The sequence below is a fragment of the Petaurus breviceps genome, unplaced genomic scaffold, assembly GCF_028583685.1.
Source record: "Petaurus breviceps papuanus isolate PSGF00001 unplaced genomic scaffold, PetGlider_PUasm1.0 91133, whole genome shotgun sequence".
Lineage (NCBI taxonomy): Eukaryota > Metazoa > Chordata > Mammalia > Diprotodontia > Petauridae > Petaurus > Petaurus breviceps.
The window spans coordinates 82,117,592-82,126,129 of record NW_027187419.1 but is presented as its reverse complement, the minus strand read 5'-3'; the positions used below and the strand labels follow the sequence as shown (position 1 = coordinate 82,126,129).

At 35.3% G+C, this 8,538-nt stretch overlaps 1 pseudogene; it reads left to right on the top strand.

Moving 5' to 3' along the window:
• The first annotated feature begins 3,373 nt into the window (after positions 1 to 3,373).
• On the top strand, positions 3,374 to 5,110 carry LOC138155492 (elongation factor 1-alpha 1 pseudogene; annotated as a pseudogene).
• Positions 5,111 to 8,538: the final 3,428 nt, after the last annotated feature.

Genomic DNA, 8,538 nt, shown 5'->3' with positions numbered 1-8,538 from the left:
GGGGATCGTTTGGCTAGCAGTGACCCCAGAAAATACTCCCCAGGAACAGCTTCTGTTCCCACTAGTGACCCAGGATGGGATTTCCAAAAGGCTTAGGATAGAGGAAAAAGAGACCATATGATACTTTGCCTGTTAGATGGCCTAAGAACTGAATTTCAAAAGCAAGTAAATTATTTGAAGATGAGGGAAGTTACTCAGAGAGAAAGGGAAAAACTCTGCTATTTTCCAAGAACAACTGGTAGAAGCTATTTAAAGGCATAGAATTTAGATCCTGACTCTATAGAAGGGGCAGCAATCCTTAACATATATTTCATTAGTCAGTCTGCCCCAGATATTAGGAGGAAACTGAAGAAATTGGCAATGATACCCCAAATACCTCAGTCCCAAGTACTGGAGTCTTTAAGAACAGATATTTGGACTGAGCTACAATGAAAGGCTTATGGCCTCAGGCAAATGCCTCATCAAATGGGAAGATGCAATCAGAGTTCAAGGGGGTTCCCAGAGCCTGTACCTGTTAAAAAAACAGCTGACATTAAGATAGTGGAAAATGAGGGGGAAACATATTTGCAGCAAGTTTCTCTAATAAATGCTTAATTTTTCCATATATAGGGAGTTGACCCAAATTTATTTCTTAAAAAAGCCATTCCCCAACTGATAAAAGGTCAAAGCATAAAAACAGTTTTCAAAAGAAGAAACCAAACTTTCAATAGTTACATAAAAATATTCTAAATCAGTACTGATAAGAGAAATTCAAATTAAAACAGCTCTGAGGTACCACCTCACAAGTATCAGATTGGCCAACTTGACAGAAAAGGAAAAAGACAAATGCTGAAAGGGATATGGAAAAATAGGTATACTTTAATGCATTGTAGAAGCTGTGAGCTAATTTGGTATATTTCCCAAAGGCTTATTAAACTTTGCATACTCTTTGATTTAGCAATGCAACTACTAGGTCTATATCCCAAAGAGATCAAAAAAAGAAAGGAAAAGGACCTATTTGTACAAAATATTTATAGCAGCTCTTTTTGTGGCGGTAAAGAATTAGAAACTAAGGTGAATGCCCATCTATTTGGGAATGGTTTAACCAGTTGTGTTGACCACTCTGAAACTCATAGATTGGACCACAATAGGTCCCTGCCCAAGCTCCACTTAATGCCTGTGTTTTGAGCCTTCCTTGTTTAAACTGAATGTCAATGGTAACTGTTTCTCTTTGGAACAGCAACCCTGAAGGTCTTCCCCTTCCAGCTTGATTATATTTTTTTTTCCTAATTAAAGGGACCATGCCTTGATTCACTCGCTTCTTAAAGAGGCCTTTTCACTAAAGGGGCTTTACCTCACTCTAAGTGAGTACCTGAAAAGGCCTTAGCCTAAATTGGTCAGGGTGTCGCATTGCTCCCTGGGTCATCTCCAGTAATCCTGATGGTCACTGTATCCAGATGGCTCTGGAGGAGAATGTGAGGCTGGTGACCTTGCACAGCTCTCCCTCACTCAAATCAAAGTCAACTGCAAGTCATGTCATCATTTCCCTGATGCCATGGTCCTACTCGAAAATGAAGGACAAACACAAGTTGTGTTATATTGCTGTGATGGAATATTATTATTCTATAATGAATAATGAGTAAGACAGTTTCAGAAAAAAACTAGGAAATCTTATATGAATAGTGCAAAGTGAAGTGAGAAGAACTAAGAGAACATTGTACGCAGCAAAAGTAATATTGTAAAAATGATCAACTGTGTAAGACTTAGCTACTCTGATGAAGGCAATGATCCAAGATATTTCCAAAAGATTTATGGTGACAATGCTATCAACCATCAGAGAGAGAGAAATGGCAGACTCTCAGTGTAGATTAAAGCATACTTTTTTCACTTTATTTTTCTTGCTTTTTCCTAAAGATTTTTTTTTTCCTTTTGCCCCATGGCTAATACAAAAATGTTTTACATGAAAAAAAAAATCTTTACACAGAAAAAAAAGTATGGAGCAGAACAAATTACTGGAAAAGTAGAGACATAAAACTTAAGGTATTTTCTAACTGGGACTACAAAGTAGTTTACACATTTCTCAAAACCACATGGAACTTTCACCAAAAAAAATAGATAATGTATTAGGATATGCAAACAATTGCAAATATAAAGGGATAGAAATTGTAAATATATCCTTTACAGATCATAATTCAGGAAAGTGATCATTAGTTCAGGGATCCCCAAAAAAGACCTGGACCCAACTAGATCCTCAGCAGTGAAATCTTAACTAATAAATAGATCAAGGAACAAATCAGAAATAATAATCACATGAAAGAAAACAATAATAATTAAATAATGTATCAAAATTTCTGAGATGTAGCAGAAACAGTCCTTGGGGAAAAAATCATACCCCTATAAATATACATCAACAAAATAAACAAAAGAGAATTAATGGACTAAATATGTATTTTAAGAAATTAGAAAACCAACACATAAACAGACCCAAATTAAGCCCAGAAGAGATATTAAAAGTTAGAAGAGAAATAGATGAACTGGGGGGAAAAACTTAGAAATGGTAACCATAACTAAAGGTTTATTCTTGAAAAAACTAATAAAATTAAAAAACAGTTAATCTCATTTAAAAGAGGGCAGAATATTTGTCAATAAAATAGAAAATGATCAAGATCAAACCACAACAAAATCAGAAGAAATAAAAAGAATTATCAAAATATATAGTTACATGCTAACAAAACTGAAAATACAAAAGAAATAAAATATCTTCAAAAATATAAAATATACAAACTACCAGATGACCAGATAAAAATTAAGACCAAATAATCCAGTCTCAGAAAAAAGAAATACAGTTAGCTGTAAAGGAACTACCAAAGTAAAAACAAACAAACAAGCAAAAAACAAATCCCCTGGTCCTTGCGGATTCATAAGAAAATTCTATCAAACTTTTAAAAAGAATTAGTATAGATGTACTACAAATTACTCTCAGAAATATAGAAAACACCCTACCAGAACCCTTTCATGGGACAAATTATTCCTAATACTTAAACCGAAAAGGATAGAAGAAAAATAGAAGGAAAACTATTGACCAATATCATTAATGAATATTGACTCAAAAGTTTTAAACAAAATCCTGTCAAACAAATTACGATGATTCATTCAAGAAATCATTTATTATGACCAAGTGGGATTTATAACAGGGATGCAAGAATGGTTCAGCATTAGGAAAACAATCAACCTAATTAATCATATTAAGAAGCAAAACATACAAAACTACATGATTATCTCAACAGATAAAGAAAAGGCCTTTGATAGACAGCATTCATTTATGATTTTTTTTAACAAAACACCTTACAAAGTATAGGTATAAAAATATGTTTTAAAAAATATCACAGCTTTTTCCGCAACGGCTTTGCCGCCAGAACACAGGTGTTGTGAAAACCATCGCTAAGCCTCCACAAAAATGGGCAAGGAAAAGACTCACATTAACATTGTCGTCATTGGACACAATAGATTCTAGCAAGTCCACAACCACGGGTCACCTTATCTACAAATGTGGTGGAATTGATAAGAGAACCATTGAGAAGTTCAAGAAGGAGGCTGCTGAGATGGGAAAGGGCTCCTTTAAATATGTCTGGGTCTTGGATAAACTGAAGGCTGAACGTGAGCATGGTATCACCATTGATATCTCCCTGTGGAAATTTGAGACCAGCAAGTACTATGTGACCATTATCGATGCTCCAGGACACAGAGACTTTATCAAGAACATGATTACAGGCACATCTCAGGCTGACTGTACTGTCCTGATTGTTGCTGCTGGTGTTGGTGAATTTGAAGCTGGTATCTCAAAGAATGGGCAGACCCATGAGCATGCCCTTCTGGCATACACACTAGGTGTAAAACAACTGACTGTTGGTGTAAACAAAATGGATTCCACCGAGCCCCCTTACAGCCAGAAGAGATATGAGGAAATCATCAAGGAAGTCAGTACCTATATTAAGAAGATTGGCTACAACCCTGACACAGTACCTTTTGTGCCAGTTTCAGGTTGGAATGGTGACAACATGCTGGAGCCAAGCTCTAATATGCCTTGTTTCAAGGGATGGAAAGTCACTCGTAAGGATGGCAATGCTAATGGAATACCCTGCTTGAAGCTTTGGATTGCATTCTGCCACCAACTCATCCAACTGACAAGCCCCTTCGTCTATCCCTCCAAGATGTCTACAAGATTGGTGGTATTGGTACTGTACCCACTGGCCAAATGGAAACTGGTGTTCTAAAACCAGGCGTGGTGGTCACCTTTGCCCCAGTCAATGTTACAACTCAAGTAAAGTCTGTTGAAATGCACCATGAAGCTTTGAGTGAGGCTCTGCCAGGTGATAACGTTGGATTCAACGTGAAGAACATGTCTGTCAAAGATGTACGCCATGGTAATGTGGCTGGTGATAGCAAGAATGACCCAGCTATGGAAGCAGCTGGTTCCACTGCACAGGTTATTATCCTGAATGATCCAGGCCAAATAAGTGCTGGCTATGCACTTGTTCTGGATTGTCACACTGCACACATTGCTTGCAAGTTTGCTGAACTGAAGGAAAAGATCAATCGTTGTTCTGGTAAGAAGCTGGAAGATGGCCCTAAGTTCCTGAAATCTGGTCATGCTGCCAATGTTGACATGGTTCCAGGCAAGCCCATGTGTGTGGAGAGCTTCTCTGATTATCCTCCTCTGGGTCGTTTTGCTGTCCGTGATATGAGGCAGACTGTTGCAGTTGGTGTTATCAAGGCAGTTGACAAGAAAGCTGCTGGAGCTGGCAAGGTCACAAAATCTGCCCAGAATTCTCAGAAGGCTAAATGAATATTCTGTACAACACCTGCCACCCCAGTCTTAATCAGTGGTGGAAGAACGGTCTCAGAACTGTTTGTCTCAATTGGCCATTTAAATTTAATAGTAAAAGACTGGTTAATTATTACAATGCATTGTAAAAGCTTCAGGAGGAAAGGAATGTTTTTGTGGACCATTTGTTTCATGGCAGTTTTAAGTTATTAGTTTTTAAAATCAGTAATTTTTAAATAGAAACAACTTAACCAAAAATCTGTCACAGAATTTTGAGACCATTAAAACAGTTTAATGTGAAAAAAATATATATATATATATCACAAAAATTCCTAAAACCAAAAAGAAGCATCATATGCAGTAGAGTTACAGCAGAAGTTTTTTCTAATAAATATGGGAGTGAAACAAGAATATACATTCTCCCCACTATTTTGTATAATTCTGGAACTGCAAACAACAGCAATAAGACAAGAGAAAGAAATTAAAGATATAAAGATAGACAACGAAGAGATAAAACTATCTCTGTTTGCTGACAGTATAATGATATCATATAATGATATGAGAGAAGAAGAGAGGAGAGAAAGGAGACAGGAAGAGACAAAGAGGTAGAGAAAGGGAGAACACATTAAACAAGGAAGACTCAGAAACAATGGAACTAAATAAATGTTTAATCCTGTTGGAAACACAAATTACCTAGGGAAAAATCTCCTTGTTTTATTTTTTTTTTAACTCCCAGGAAAACTAAAAATCAGTCTGGCAGAAATTAGGCTTACATAAACACCTTATATGACATTCCATAATACATTCTAAATGGACATGTGACATTTAAATAACATAAAATATCTTTAAAAGACATATACCTCTCACAGCTATAGGTATGAAATATATCTTTAACCAAATAAGAAATTGAAGCAATTATAAAAGATAAAATAGATGACTTTGATTACCTGACTGAAAAGCTTCTGCATAGACCAAATTAATGCATCTAAAATAAGTAAACAAGTCATTGAATGGAGGAAAAGACTCAAAACTTTGTACTAAATTTCTTTAATAAGAGCTTGGTATCCTAGAAATAAAAACAATTAATAAAAATATATGCACATATATGAAAATGCCTGTGAATACATATCCATATATGTATGTCTAACTAATAATCATTCCTCAATAAAGAAGTCAAAAATACAAACATTTCTCAAAAGAATTGTAAAATACTCATATCATGAAAGAATGTCCCAAATCACTAATAATAAATACAAATCAAAACAACCTTGAGGTTTTACTTCACACCTTACAAATTCTCAAAGATAACAATTAATGACAATACTCAATGTTGGAGAGGGTGTAGAATGATAAGTATACTACTGTGAAATAATATATCCATTTTGATAAGTAATTTGGTATTATGCAAATAAAGTGAATAAGATATCCAGATCCTTTGAACCAGAAATTTTGTTATTGTGTCTATGCCCCAGAGAAGTAATCAATAAGAAAAAGTAGCCAAATACACCAAAACATTTTTAGCAGCACTTTTTGTAATTTCAAAGAATTGGAAACAAAGTCAATACTGATCAATTGGCGGGGGGAGGGGGGTTAGTTAAACAAATTGTGATGTAATGACATAATGGAAATTATTGTGCTATAAGAAATTATGCATGGAAAGATCTGCATGAATTAAGTAGAGCCAAGAGAACACTATACACAATCACACAATGGGGCAGCTCTCTGGAAAGGATAAGGGAAGGAGACTGGGGAAAAGTCTGATGATGTAAAAAACAAATAACACTGATAAAAAGTGGGCTTTTTTAAAGGAAGAAGTAAGTTTCTGCTTTTGCAAGGCCAATTTTTGCAATTTTTCTGGAATTCAAATGGTGTGTCACAGAACTTGTCCTTGACCTTACTGTAGACTTTAACATCTGATACTATTTATAGTTATGCCAGTATCTTCTACAGAACTTTGTTTTAAAGGTATAAAGATAGACAACGAAGAGATAAAACTATCTCTGTTTGCTGACAGTATAATGATATCATATAATGATATGAGAGAAGAAGAGAGGAGAGAAAGGAGACAGGAAGAGACAAAGAGGTAGAGAAAGGGAGAACACATTAAACTAGGAAGACTCAGAAACAATGGAACTAAATAAACAAATGTTTAATCCTGTTGGAAACACAAATTACCTAGGGAAAAATCTGCCAGAATGCAGCTTGTGTGAAAAGACCAAAAGGTCTAGTTCTAGTTGCCACATTCCCAAAGGAATATTGACAAGAAGGGCTCTGTGCTCATGTTGGTAACCAGTACAGTGAGGAACATAAATATATATATATATAAATTATAATTTATATAAATATATATGAGTATATATTAATATATATGATATGACTGGAATATGGGAAATGAGTAAATCCATGCCAAACAAGGACAAAGAAAATGGGATTAACTTGGAGGTTTAAAATTTATAGGTAGAGTGAAAACAGGATAGTAGTTTTCAAATATTTGAAGTCCTGTAATAGAGAATTTAGATTCATATTTGGTCTCATAAAGCAGAAGTACTAGTATTTGGAAATTAAAGTGAATGGAATGGAAAAGTGGGTATTAAGTACTGACTTTGTGTCAGGAACTGTGTTAGTTGCTGTGGGATTGCAAGGAATTTACATTAAAATAAGGGAAGATAACACAAGAAGGGAAGAAGATTCAGCTACAAAACAGATTAAAAAAAAAAACTCAGGAATCTAGAGAGGAAATTGGCAGGGCAAATGATAAGATCTTAGAAGACAGTGGCAAGACAAAAAGTCCCTGAACAATGACTAATGGGAAGTACTTAGAAGGATTGCCAGTTAGAATGGGACAGGGCTCTGTTCCTTGCTGTTACCTTGCTGAGAAATAAGAGCAGTATCCAGGTAGGAGGTAAATGAGCAATGGAAGTTAGGGTGAGGGAGGCGAACATTTGCAGCTCCTCACCTGAAAGGTGCTCTTGGGTATGAACAATAAACTTAATTTTTACTTATGGAAAAAGCTAAATTCGTTTATATAGTTATCAATAGTAAGATACGATATGACTGGAATATGGGAAATGAGTAAATCTTTTTCAAAAGGAACAAATTAGATTTTTAAAAAGAGTAGTGGAATAGATATACACATACACACATATATATGTATATATATACACACACATATATGTATGTGTATATATGTGTGTATATGTATATATACACATATATGTATGTGTGTGTGTATATATGTATATATACATACACACGTGCGTGTGTATCTGTGGAGAAATCTAAGAAACAAAGAGAAGAGTGGTAAAGAACATTTGGGGAAGGACCAATAGAAAGATGAACAGAAGCAGTATTGTGGTGGTTATATTCCATACACTACATAGTCAGAAGGAGGAAATGCATGAAGAGTTCCAGCAGCAAATCAGAAGGCTGGTACAGAGGTGGAATATTGTACTGATGGGGGAATTCAACTATGTGGCCATCTGCTATAAGTCTCTCGCTGTTAAATGTAGAGCAGCTGATTAATACTTGACTTGCCAATTTCGACCTTCAAAGAGTAGAGAAAATAAAGAAGGAAAAATGCCCACACTGAACCAAAGTCCGGTCAACAAAGAAGTGTTCAGAGGCCAGGATTCAATTTAATTCAATATTAATAAATGCCCATAAAGAACAAAGTTCTGTAGAAGATACTGGCATAACTATAAATAGTATCAGATGTTAAAGTCTACAGTAAGGTC